Source organism: Cicer arietinum, chromosome 7, assembly GCF_000331145.2.
Source record: "Cicer arietinum cultivar CDC Frontier isolate Library 1 chromosome 7, Cicar.CDCFrontier_v2.0, whole genome shotgun sequence".
Taxonomy (NCBI): Eukaryota; Viridiplantae; Streptophyta; class Magnoliopsida; order Fabales; family Fabaceae; genus Cicer; species Cicer arietinum.
In genome coordinates, this window is record NC_021166.2 from 14,458,111 (window position 1) to 14,471,988 (window position 13,878).

Sequence of the window (13,878 nt, forward strand, 5' to 3'; positions counted from 1 at the left end):
GGTCCCCAAATATCCATGTGGACTAAATCAAAACATGCAGCAGAAACAGATGAACTATGTGGAAAAGGCAATCGCTTTTGTTTGGCAAATAAGCATATATCACAAGGAATGACACTTTTATTAACAGTAACAAAGAATACTCTTTATTAAGATGTTGCAAAGTATCACCAGATGGATGCCCAAAGCGAAAATGCCAAAGATTACAATTGGAACCTAAAACATGGTGTAAACTAGTTTGCAAAATAGAATTGATAGTACAATTATGAATCTGAACAGGGGTATGAAAAGAGGGAAAATCAAGCAAGTATAAGCCATGATGAATACTAGCTGCACCAATCATCTTCAGGGAGATGTTGTCCTGTATCAAACAATTAGTAGCATGAAATACAAGATGACAATTAAGAGAATTGGTTAATCGAGGAACTGAAATGAGATTAGTAGAAAATTGAGGCAGATAAAGAACATCATTTAAGTAAAAATCATTGTTAAAGAAAATAGTCCTAGCAAATTGAGCAATAATCTAAGAACCATTAGGTAATTTAATGGAAACAGGCTGAATTCTTTTAATAGATTGAAACATGTTGGCAGAAAAGCAAACATGATCAGTTGCACCTGTGTCCATAATCCAAGAATGGTTAGAAACTAAATTAGAAATTTGATGGGAAAAAGAATTACCCAAATTGATAGGAGGTGAATGTTGAAGTTGATTTACAGTGCTAGTAGAGGAGGATGTGGAGGCCTGAATTAAAGCAAGCAAAGCCTTTTGCTGATCCAAAGTGAAAACTTGGGTAGCATTGTCCAGACTTAAAAGAATCAGAGGTAGCGGAAGTATGAGCATCCTCAATGTCAGGGCTGGTAGATGAGCAATTGTTGGAAGCCCCTGAATTGGATCGTTGATAGTTCGGAGGGTACCCATGTTTTTTAAAGCAAACATCTACCGTATGACCCGATTTATTGCAGTGAGTGAAAATTTTATATCCTCGACCACGACTACCAGAACCACGGCCAATACCTAAAGATGAACCGCGACCAAATCCACGACTATGGTTAGAAACAGCTGCGACAGTTTTAAGTTCTTCTGTATGACTAAAGAATTGATGTTCCTGTTGTAAAAGCATCGAAAAGACCTTGCTAATTGTAGGGAGAGGCTCCATTAACATGATCTGAGATCGAACTGGGGAATATTGTTCATTCAAGCCCTTAAGGAAGCGAATGACATAGTCATTCTCTCTGTATTCCCTAATTTTTGGTAATAGATTGCAAGAGCAAGTAGGTGTACAAGATCAAGAAGGCAAGGGGCAAAAATTCTCCAATTCTTGCCAGAGTTTCTTTAAATTGGTAAAATAGATCGTAATAGAAGAATCACCTTGCCTAAGACCATAAATTTCTTCTTGTAAGTCTGAAATCCGAAATATATCTCCTTGATGATATCGATCATTCAGTTCGTGCCAGATCTCTGCAGCCGAATCCATCCACATAATACTTTGAGCGATATCCGGTTCGAGGGAGTTCGTAATCCAAGACATCACCATCGTGTTACATCGATCCCAAGCCATCGAAAGTCGATCTGTATCTTTAGGACGAGAAATAAGGATGTAAAGCTCTAAATAAAGGGGACGGCTGACCGAGATCCGTGAACATCGTTGGTCATCGTTATGTGATTAGAACTAAGAATTTGCAAAAATGATGAAAGAAAATGACAAACACCTCAAAACAATGACAAATTGAGGCAACCCTTGTATACCGAAATTGATACGGTCAAACCTCAAAACAATGTGAAACCGCAATAGGTACTCATGTACCTATTCCATAGGGTTAATGGTGTAGGGATAGGTACTCATGTACCTATTCCATAGGGTTAATGGTGTAGGGTTTAGAGTTATTCTTATTATTTAGTGGCACTATGGTTCTATCTTTTACCATTTCACTTCTGAAATGGCGAATGAAGATATGATTTGAATTTCTAATTGATTTTTTTTCTTCTTCTTTTGCCTTTTAGGTCGACATGGTGAAAGCAGCTAGCCTGCTACACGACTTAGTGTTCTTAATGGATGAACAAAGTTTTGAGTACATGGTATGGGAACCACATGGGTGGTGTCGACTTATAAAGTCAGCAGCACATAAGATTGTTTTACTGAAGTTGGCACTAGTGAAAAAAGACTTAGGATGTCTTCCATCATTTGAATTTATGTCATTCTCAAATTCACTCTAACTTGTTGGCCTACTTGAGGGTTTTCCGATGGGCGTGCCATAACACGGGAGGGACGCCAACAATTTTTCTGTTTTTTTTTTTCTTCATCTTCTACCCCTTTTGGAATGAGGATACAGTGGGTCTGAATTTTGTGTCCTTCAAGAAACCTAACAGGTTATTTCCACCATATATGGACTCCCTCCACAGTTACAAGTATACTAGTTCACCCAACGCAGACTAGTCTAGTCCTCACAATCGTGAGATTTTCATTATGTACTTCAGAACGATAATGTTCTCCTATTGTCTTACTTGACTCCAAAATTTGAAATTTACACAGATTGGAAAAAAGTTTAGCGACATATCTCAAGTCTCTGTTAGTTTGCAAATAGACATCAAGTTGCAATTGAGCACATACAATACAAAATCCAGAGTAATATTTTTTGAAATAATAACAGAATCTATACCAATAACGTTTGGCAAGGTACCATCAACACTCCGAATAGAGGAGTTATCATGATGGGGAGAATAATTGTCAAATATTATCGTATCTCTAGTCATGTGATCTGAGGCTCTTGAATCTATGATTTATGATTTTGATTTTCCTTTGCTAGTGTGTAAAGTATGTAGAAAATGATATTTTTGTGTTACTGTAGTTGTACCACATTTTTTTGCAGTGAGAACAGTCTACTGGAGCATTTTTGTAGAGCCTCTATTTGCTCTATGCTGAATGGAGATGGATTTTGTTTCTCTTCCATTTCTTGTGGGTTGTGTGTTGCATTGCCTTTGTTATCCCTGTTGTAGAATGGTTTTGACCTCTCCCATTGAAGGTAGTTTTGGCCATTCAACTTGTGGCCAATGATGAGAATCTATGTCCCTTCGATTGAGTTGACAAGATTTTTGTCAGTCTTTGTAGGTGTAACTTATGTTTTGTTTTCTTCCATGGCTGGATTGATGAAAAAAACCTAGGGATGGTTCAGATCTAGTTCTGATATCATGCAGAAAAGTGATAGTTTATTTACTTGATGATGAAATTGATTACATAAAGAGTATAAATGGTACAAGTAATTTAGTTATTTACAATTAAAATAAACCTAGAAATCAAGAAACTAATTCCTATAAATGCTATCCTAAAAGAAAATTAAAAAATTGAAATCTTAATTAATACATACTAATAACAATACAAATTAGAATCTTATGATTTTGATTTAGCAATCAATCTCTATTAGCATTTTATGTACAAAGAGAAAGAGAGGATACATGGGAATTATGTAATGAAATAAACTAGTAGTGGCCCTCATATTTACATTACTAGTAGGTTATGAAAGTGGTACATAAGAAAGAGGTAGGCCAAGTCCATATACTCAATACTATCTAGTAAATTATTATAGTAACTCTTCACCCGCTTTTAGTTGGAGCATAAATATTAATAATCATGGCCAACTTGTTATAAATGAAGTTACTATGCACCCCATTCCATGCCCTCGTAAACAAATCCTCTAGTTGGTCGTTTGTCTTAACATAAGAAGTAGATATGAGATTATGTTGAACCTTCTATATGATGAAGTCATAATCTACCTCAATATCTTTGTCCTTTCATGAAATATTTGAAGTAAAAGTGAATGTCACGAGAATGAGGGGTTGAATTGTGACCCTTTATAAATTTAGTTCTTACACTAATATTATCTTCTCAAGTTGTCTTTGGAGTGAGGATGATTAGATAAAAAGTAATCCTCCTTTTATTGAGGTTGATCTAAAGAAGAATAATATGAGTTTTAAATATGTATGATAAGTGTGCTAATGGTGTGAATAAAAGAAATATAAAGATAGTATAACTTAAGTATTCACACACAAAATTTATACAAGTTCACCTAATATAGGCTACTCTAATCTTCACAACTTTGTGAGATTTTCACTACTGCTCATAAATTCGTCCTCTAATTTACACATTTTCAACTATGTATTTTCTTAGTCTCACAAGGCTTACAAAATTGTATTTTTACTAGTCTCGATAGACTTACAAAATAACTCAAGTTTATATCAACTTGAGGATATACAATTAGTAATGTGTTTGATTTATTTAGGATCAAATTACAACTATTTGAGATAAGATATGATGTGAAGTTGTATATAACACACTCAATAAAAATGATCTTCATTTTTGTTTGAGTTTGGAAGAGTGTGTAGAATGAAGAGAATGATAATAAATTTGAATAACTTGTGGACTCTTTTGTTTATCCAAGTGATGAATTTAAAATATAGAAAATTTTACCCTATACCCCTCACGTTTAACTTTTACCCTCATAAATGCAAGGAAATAACATTTTTGCCCTCGTATAAATCTTAAAATTTGTAATTATAAAAAAACTAAAAAAATTGGGGTTTACCGGAAAACTTGTTCACAAGTTTTTCGGTAAACCGCTACTGTACAAGAAAACTTTTTTAAAATTTTCCGGTAGTATACATTTTTAAGCTTCAGTACTGGAAAACGTTTTTAACAGTTTTTGGTACACACGTTTTTACTCTTTAAAAAGTTTTTCGATAGTATACATTTTTAATCTTTCTGTACCAGAAAACTTTTTAAAATATTTCTAGTACACACCTTTTTACTCTTTTGTACTGTAATTTTTTTTAGAGTTTTACGGTAGAAACCTTCGGTATCGAAAAATGTTTTTAAAAAATTTCGGTAAACCTTTCTCTACCTGGAATTTTCTAAAATATTTTTCGGTAACTTCCACAATTTTTTTTTCCAAAAATCTTTGAATGGTAAAAAAAAGTGAATTTGAATTGGTAAAATAGTAAAAAAAAAAATTAAGGGTATATTTGACATTTTTAAAAATTTGTGGGGTATAGGTAAATTTTTCTAAAATATTTCATGAAAAATAATAAGTTGAAATATAAAAAAATCACTAAACTTGAAATAATTCAATTCTTATAAGTTCATCTGATATTGAAACAATTCAATAAACTTTTACTATGATATTTGTCAATTTCAAGTTGCGATAATTGTTGTGGCCGATCATATCTTTTAATAATTGCAATGTGTTCTCTAAAATCAATGATAGTTGAATTAAAGAAGTTATATATAATATAATGAATTAGTATATAAAAAATATGATTGATGATTTACTGTATAAATAGATGACAATGTCAAAATTAGAAACACAAATGTTTCTAAATCTTTGTACTTGTGTTAACTATTTCTTGTCAAATATAGTTCTACTCATTTCTACAGCTTTCCTAATTATAAATTTTGTTGTCTTTTTCATAAACATTGTTAATAATAATAAACGATTCATACCTCTCAATAGAATATTTTCATCAATATTATATTGGTCTAGCAACATTGGCTACAATTTAAAACTCCAATGATGTAAGGAATTTATGTACCTTAGAACATATTTACTTGAAGAAATGACAAAGACTAACCAATACTAAAATTACTTAATTTGGCAACGAACCTCATAATGATATTGGAAGAAGCTCTTGCATCGAAACATGACATTCTTAACTTTTCCATTTAAAATTTAAATTTATCGAGAAAGAAAGAAAACCTCACTGTAATGGATCAATGGAAGAAATGACTCCTCATATGATGACATTTGATCAAAATCTAAATCGTAGAGGACCTACAAATATTTCGAAAAGTAAGTATATGTTTGAAGTGAGTGAGAGGTAAAAATAAAGCATACCTTGAAAGGTGATAGAGTGAAGCTTATATAACAATAATGGAGTGGTATTGGGCTTTGATCAATCTTTTGACCACTCTAAAACAATAACTTTTTAAGTTAAATATCTTTCGTGTTTGACTTGCACAGAAACTTGAGATGCTCAATGAACATTCATATGATATTTTTAAATTCTTAAGGATGCTAAAAAAGACATATATTTCTTTGTTAGCCTTTTGATAGTATGCTCCATGAAAAAATATTGTATTATTTTTAAGGTTGTATTGAGGGTTAAACAAATTTTTTTATATCCATATCTACAAAGTCGGTTCAAACAATATAATTATTTTTATATTTTAATTTTACAATGTATCAATGATATTATCACATAATTTTTCAATGTATATCAAATCAAAATTATATCGTAATACATTATATTATCAATAAGACAATATGAAGAAAATGTCCTCATTTTCTAAGATTATGCCCTAATTACGAGACCTTCTTTTCTAGATACACGTATTTCTTCATAATGGACATTTTACGGAGGAAATTGAGTTGCCTCTCATATGAAATAGTCCAATAATCTAATATGTATTGTTTTCCTAAGCAAGAGTCAAGTTAGAAAGTAAAAACTATATCAAAACCATATTGGTAATGCAATTCCTTTAAGTTATCATTAAATTTATGCACATTTTATATTTATTGTTAATTAGAGGAAAATCATATATCTCATAATTTTTTAGATAGAGTCATAAAATTTTATTTGAAAATGTATATACTACAAATAAATTTATCATTTCAATGAAAAAATATATATATACAAGCAAACACGATTTAGTACATATGAAGTCAAAATTCATCCATAAGTATTGTTAAACGAATCACCGAATTAAATTAATTCTATTAAATAGATAATAGTTGAATTCAATTTCTTTAACAAATAAAAAATTTATGAATGTTTTTATTTTAATTCATCTATTATCAAATTCATCCATTTAATCTATTTGTAACTCCTAATTACATTCAAGAATAGAATGGTTAACATAGAAGATCCCGAGGAAATAGTTCCTCCCCTCAGCCATAAGAAAAATAACCATTAAAAAAAACCATAACATAAAGAAGAAGAAAAAACTCGCAGTTTCGCTGTCCAATATTTTACCTTCTAAAAGTTCTTCTAAGTTTTTTTTTTTTCTTCTGAAATCCTCTTTGAATTAATCAATTCAAACAGGGTTTGTTTGAAGTGAATTCAAATGTGTAAATACTAACTTCTATTTTTTTTATAAATTTTTTTACATTTTTGGATAAATCAATCTTGAAGCTTAAACTCTAAATTTAAATATTTTTACACTTTTAGACTAATTTAGAGGTATAAAAAATTTTAAAAAATTTCAAATTAGTATGTATATGCCGAATTTGTCTATTTGAATAAATCTCGTCTGAATGGTTAATCTGAAAAGGTTAAAATTGACAAAAATAAATAAATTTTAGAGAATTTTTAAAATATATTGGATGAAAGGAGAAATTCCGTTAAAATTATGTATCATCCACATTCATAGCCCAAAATTATTCTAAAGGGCATTTGTAGGCCCACTAATTCAAAACTGAAACACAATACGAGTCCAATGAATGTTTGACGAGGCATATCATACCAAACTTGGATTTGGTACCCCAATTAACCTTATACCACCCATATTCTTAAAAACCCATAATTATCCCTATAATTTTCATTCATTGAATGGTAAAAAAAGATTACTCCAAAATCTCACCTCTTTAACTAAATTTTCAGTACGTAACATTTTTTTCGTTAAAATTCGGTACACAATTTTTTACTACTGAAAATTTCGTTTTTCAAATCCTGGTAGTACAATTATGTTATCGGAAATTTCACCAATAAATTTCCGGTAAAGTATTTATACTACTGAAAATTTGTGCCTTGAAATTTCCGTTAGTTACATTTATCATACCGGAAATTTCAAATTTTTGAAATCTCCGGTAGTTATTATACTTAACCGAAAATTTCAATAATATGGTAAGTTATTTATTTTTATTTTTTTAACAATTCTTTTTTTTTTGAAATAGAAATGGAAAAAACACAACCATTATATATAGATTTGACTGAAACATTCACAATTGGTCAAATTTTTGAGACACGAGAAGCTGTCATATCATATGCAATAGAGGTTGGCCGACAAAATCGAGTAGCAGTTATTATTACTTGATTTGACGTAGAGACCGAAAAGAGAGGAAGGAAGTCAAAATTAATTATTGGTTGTGATAGGTGGAAAATATAAGTCAAATAAAAGTAACTAACGTGCTTCAACTAAAAGGTGTGGTTGTCCGTTTAAACTTAGATCGAGACCATTAAAAAATGTTGAGGGATGAATTATTAGTTTAATGTGTGGACTTCACAACCATGAGTTAGTGGCTACTTTTGAGAATAATGCATTTATGAGACGCTTAAAAGAAGAAAATAAGAAACATGTTGACGAGCTGACAAAGTATCACGTTGCACTGAGGCACATCTAGTCATCTTTGAGAGATCGAGATAAGAATAATGTGACTAATATCTCTCAAATTTACAAACGAAGAAGCACATACATGAATAATTTGAAAGGACCTTGAACTGATATGCAACATTTGTTGAAGTTACTTGGAGTATGACTCATGGAGACTCTAACGTTGTGAGGGATATGTTTTGGACGCACCCAGATTCCATAACTTTGTTGAACATGTTCCCTCTTGTATTGATCATGGATAACACATACAAAACCAACAAGTATAGGTTACCATTGTTTGAAATTGTTGGTGTAACTTCAACTGAGTTGACATTTAACGTTGCATTTGCTTATATGGATTGTGAGCGTCAAGAAAACTTTTGTTGGACATTGGAGAAGTTAAAAGAGTTGTTTGTTTCAAACACCTCATTTCCTCAGGTGATCGTGACTGACATATAACTTTTTTTAATGAATGCAATTGAAGTTGTATTTCCATCTTCAACAAATTTACTCTATCAACTTCATATTAACAAAAATGTTAGAGTCAAATGCAAACAATAAATATTAAAGAAAGATATGCAGTAACCCATTCTTGAGTTGTGGAGGAAAATTATTTATTATTCTGAAGAGAATGAGTACGGGGTACTTTTGCAAATGTTAGAGCAAACATGTGCCATAATATTATTTTCTTTGACTACGTCAGACACACATGATTGAATCCTCACTAGGAAAGATTTGTTGAAGCATGGATAGTCATATCGTCTTTCACGAAGTTGCTTAAAAAATACAGTTTTCAACCACTCAAAATTATTTGAGACGCCTATATTGTTCCTACTTTCAGTCATAGCTTCATCATGATCAACTCCCAATAACTTAACAACAAGAACAATTGCCAAATCTTTATTGACATTGGCGAGAGGTGTGAAAAACTTTCCATAACATGAAATGCTCAAAAGACCTCTGACATCGTCAAGAGTAATAGTTATTTCACCAAATGGCAGGTGAAATGAGCTAGTTTCTGCGTGCCATCTCTCAGCAAAAGCAGATATCAGATTATCGACAATCATGTGCAAACTACACCGTTGCAGGTGACGTAATCCAGATATAATAATTCAATGATCTGTCTGAGCAGGTAATACATATCTGATATCAATGAATTTGTCTTACTTTTTGCCATTTGAAACAACTTTTAAGACACATATATCCTGTTTAATTAAAATAACACACAATAACTTATAATCTAAATATATAATTATTTTATTAAACTTTAATGAACTATACTATAAATATATTAAAATATACATAAAAACTATACTATAATCAACTTTGTATAAATTAAACTATACATATCTTACGTCTATGCTAAAATCAGTTTTGTAATAACTTATACTACAAATATATTAAAATATACATATTATGTTATATTATAATATGTAATAAAATAAATTATTTACTAACATGTTCATTTCATACTTTCACTGCAATGTGGTGCTCGTAATCCTTAAGTACAGAAAGATTGTAAGGACCTCCAGGAAATATAGGTTGTTCAGGCTATTGATGATGGTCGTGTTCAAACTGGTGCTGTTGATCCTGTTGATCATCAAACGCACGATCTTGCTGGTGCTGCTGATCTTGTTCATCATCAAACACAGAATCATGCTTAAACTCATGTTGAATATTATAATCATGTGCATACATTTCTTCGTTCATCTTTCTTCTTTTCTCAATTGCAGCTCTCCTATTTTATTGTGTAGGAGGTCGAACTCGAGAATGTTCAACGCCTGTTTTTGCTCCTCTATTCCTCACTGGAAAAAATAGAATGAAAAAAATATTAAAAAAAAAATTGTTTCGGAAATTTCAGTAACGAATGAAATTTCCAGTAGTTATGAATCAATACCGGAAATTTAATTTTTGAAATTTCCGGGAGTTTCATTAGGAAATATGAAATATCTAGTATTGAAAACAAACTACCAGTTATTTCAAATTTCCAGCTGAAACTCTCGAAAATTTCAAAAATGAAATTTGCGGTATTGAATATGATTACCGTAAATTTGATTCTTCTTGAAATTTCCAATAAATAAATTTTTTAAGCAAATCTCACTTTTCCGTAACAAAAGAATAGCGCGGATATGATGCCACTTTTTTTATTTTTACTGTTTAGTTAATGGTTTTAGACATTTCAAACTTAAAATTTTTAAATAGAGGGCATAGAATTAATTGTGGGTCCGAAATCCAAATTTCCTGTCATACCCCAATAACCGTTAAACCCTGATACTCGCCTCTCACACTCTCAGCCTATATAAACGAAACGGTGATTCCCAATCTCTTCATTCTCACAGTTCTACTGCGCATGAGCGTGGTAACAGTTTCTTCTGTGCCGCCGTTTTTTATTTTTCGTTTTTCTATACAATTTTCTTCACTTTTGTGTCTTTAGTTCCTTCATTTGTACTTATTTTTTCAATTCTTTGTTTTCGTTTTTCGCTAATTTGAATCTGAATGAATCGATTTTGTTGAACTAATATGGAGCTGTAGACGTGGATTTCTCAGTGATGATTATTACGATGACGAGTCCGATGTAATTTCCATTCTAAAAATCATGAGGACAAAACGAGGCATTTGTCTGAGAGGATTCCACTATTCCCGTCTATTCATTCATTCATTTTTTTTCTGATTATGTTTTGTTATTGTTTTATAAATTATATTTTTGTTTTATTTTGGTTTAACATTATGTAGTTATTAGATGGCACGGTGATGAACGATTTATTGTCATATGATATCTCGTGTGATTAAAAACACCTCCTACTCATACTGAGTGCCATTTTTATTAGTTTTACTTTTAATTTTAACTTTAACTTTGCTTTTAATTTTTACGACTACTTCGTTGATCGAGTTCTTTTTATGATTTTATTTTAAATACTTTTCAGTCTTAAGTGAATTTCAAAGTAGTTTTGCATAAATTATTTTAGATATGAAATTTCTAAGAATAATCTAATAAGTTATTTTAAAAAGTTTTTCATAAATTATTTTTTAAAGATATTTTTTGAAAAAAAGTAATTTTTATAATTTCTGATGTTAAAATTATTTTTGTAATTGATTTCAAATGAATTTAATTTTTTATAAAAATCACTTTTAAAAAATATTAAAGAAATTAATTGTTCATTTTCAAATTGTCTGACTAACGTATTTATGGATTCATTTTTTTTGTTAACTTTTATTTTATGTTTATTGCAATGCTTCTGCTGCGACATTTTTCAATATTTACAATAAGCTTTTTGAATCTTACAACAAAATATAAGAAATATGTTACCTAACTAATCTCATGAAATTGAGAAAAACATATTAATTCGAATCAACTGATCTCGAAAACGTTGAACAATGAAGTATTAAACAACTCATTTCAAAAAGGGAAGATCTCGTATAAAAGGAGATAATCAGATATTTTGAGAAGATCTTCTTGTCAAAACTCTCTTCGCCCATTACAATGAAGTATTAAACAACTCATATCAAATGTTACCCTAGCAACGTTAACAACCTAAACACTATACTCATTTCAAAAAGGGAAGAAGATTAAAAAGAAATCCATGAAAAGAACCCTATAATTGATATCCTTAAAAATGACCTATGACCTCGTATAAAGGGCTTGAGATAATCACATATTTTGAGAAGATCTTCTTGTCAAAACTCTCTTCGCTCATTGGGAAAACTTAGCCGCTTTCACAATGTCAAATTGAAAGGAATAAGAGAAAAAGAAAAAGATCAATTTGACGAGTTCGAATAATATCTTCAAATGTCATTTTAGAAGTTGAAAGGTAAAAAGGAAAACCATAATGCCTCTAAATAGCTAGGTATTTTCACAATGTCGGATGGAAAGATCAGTTTGACACCCAAATTGTCCCTTCAACTGTTGTTTTCAAAAGTGAAGGGGTAAAAGGGAGAATCATAGTGGCTATAAATAAAGGGGACGGCTGACTGAGATCCGTGAACATCGTTGGTCACCGTTATGTGATTAGAACTAAGAATTTGCAAAAATGATGAAAGAAAATGACAAACACCTCTGGTGCAATTGAACTTAGAAGAACTAAGGTGATGAAAGTAATAGTCCCTCCAGAAAAAAACTGAGGCAACCCTTGTATACCGAAATTGATACGGTCAAACCTCAAAACAATGTGAAACCTCAAAACAATGTGAAACCGCAATAGGTACTCATATACCTATTCCATAGGGTTAATGGTGTAGGGTTTAGAGTTATTCTTATTATTTAGTGGCACTATGGTTCTATCTTTTACCATTTCACTTCTGAAATGGCGATTGAAGATATGATTTGAATTTCTAATTGATTTTTTTTTCTTCCTTTGCCTTTTAGGTCGACATGGTGAAAGCAGCTAGCCTGCTACGCGACTTAGTGTTCTTAATGGATGAACAAAGTTTTGAGTACATGGTATGGGAACCACATGGGTGGTGTCGACTTATAAAGTCAGCAACACATAAGATTGTTTTACTGAAGTTGGCACTAGTAAAAAAAGACTTAGGATGTCTTCCATCATTTGAATTTATGTCATTCTCAAATTCACTCTAACTTGTTGGCCTACTTGAGGGTTTTCCGATGGGCGTGCCATCACACGGGAGGGACGCCAACAATATATGGCCTACTTGTGGGTCCGAATTTTGTGTCCTTCAAGAAACCTAACAGGTTATTTCCACCATATATGGACTCCCTCCGCAGTTACAAGTATACTAGTTCACCCAACGCAGACTAGTCTAGTCCTCACAATCGTGAGATTTTCACTATGTACTTCAGAACCATAATGTTCTCCTATTGTCTTACTTGACTCCAAAATTTGAAATTTACACAGATTGGAAAAAAGTTTAGCGACATATCTCAAGTCTCTGTTAGTTTGCAAATAGACATCAAGTTGCAATTGAGCACATACAATACAAAATCCAGAGTAATATTTTTTGAAATAATAACAGAATCTATACCAATAACTTTTGGCAAGGTACCATCAACACTTTGAATAGAGGAGTTATCATGATGGGGAGAATAATTGTCAAATATTATCGTATCTCTAGTCATGTGATCTGAGGCTCTTGAATCTATGATTTATGATTTTGATTTTCCTTTGCTAGTGTGTAAAGTATGTAGAAAATGATATTTTTGTGTTACTGTAGTTGTACCACATTTTTTTTGCAGTAAGAACAGTCTGCTGGAGCATTTTTGTAGAGCCTCTATTTGCTCTATGCTGAATGGAGATGGATTTTGTTTCTCTTCCATTTCTCGTGGGTTGTGTGTTGCATTGCCTTTGTTATCCCTGTTGTAGAATGGTTTTGACCTCTCCCATTGAAGGTAGTTTTGGCCATTCAACTTGTGGCCAATGTTGAGAATTTATGTCCCTTCGATTGAGTTGACAAGATTTTTGTCAGTCTTTGTAGGTGTAACTTATGTTTTGTTTTCTTCCATGGCTGGATTGATGAAAAAAACCTAGGGATGGTTCAGATCTAGTTCTGATATCATGCAGAAAAGTGA

The 13,878-nt window shown here is 31.4% G+C and overlaps 2 non-coding genes across 2 annotated transcripts; both read left to right on the top strand.

Moving 5' to 3' along the window:
- The first annotated feature begins 10,895 nt into the window (after positions 1-10,895).
- LOC113787875 (small nucleolar RNA SNOR75) lies at positions 10,896-10,983 on the top strand. Its single transcript, XR_003474397.1, has one exon. It is a non-coding gene; the product is annotated as a small nucleolar RNA SNOR75 (small nucleolar RNA).
- Positions 10,984-11,094: 111 nt separating this feature from the next.
- On the top strand, positions 11,095-11,166 carry LOC113787912 (small nucleolar RNA Z105). Its single transcript, XR_003474431.1, has one exon. It is a non-coding gene; the product is annotated as a small nucleolar RNA Z105 (small nucleolar RNA).
- Positions 11,167-13,878: the final 2,712 nt, after the last annotated feature.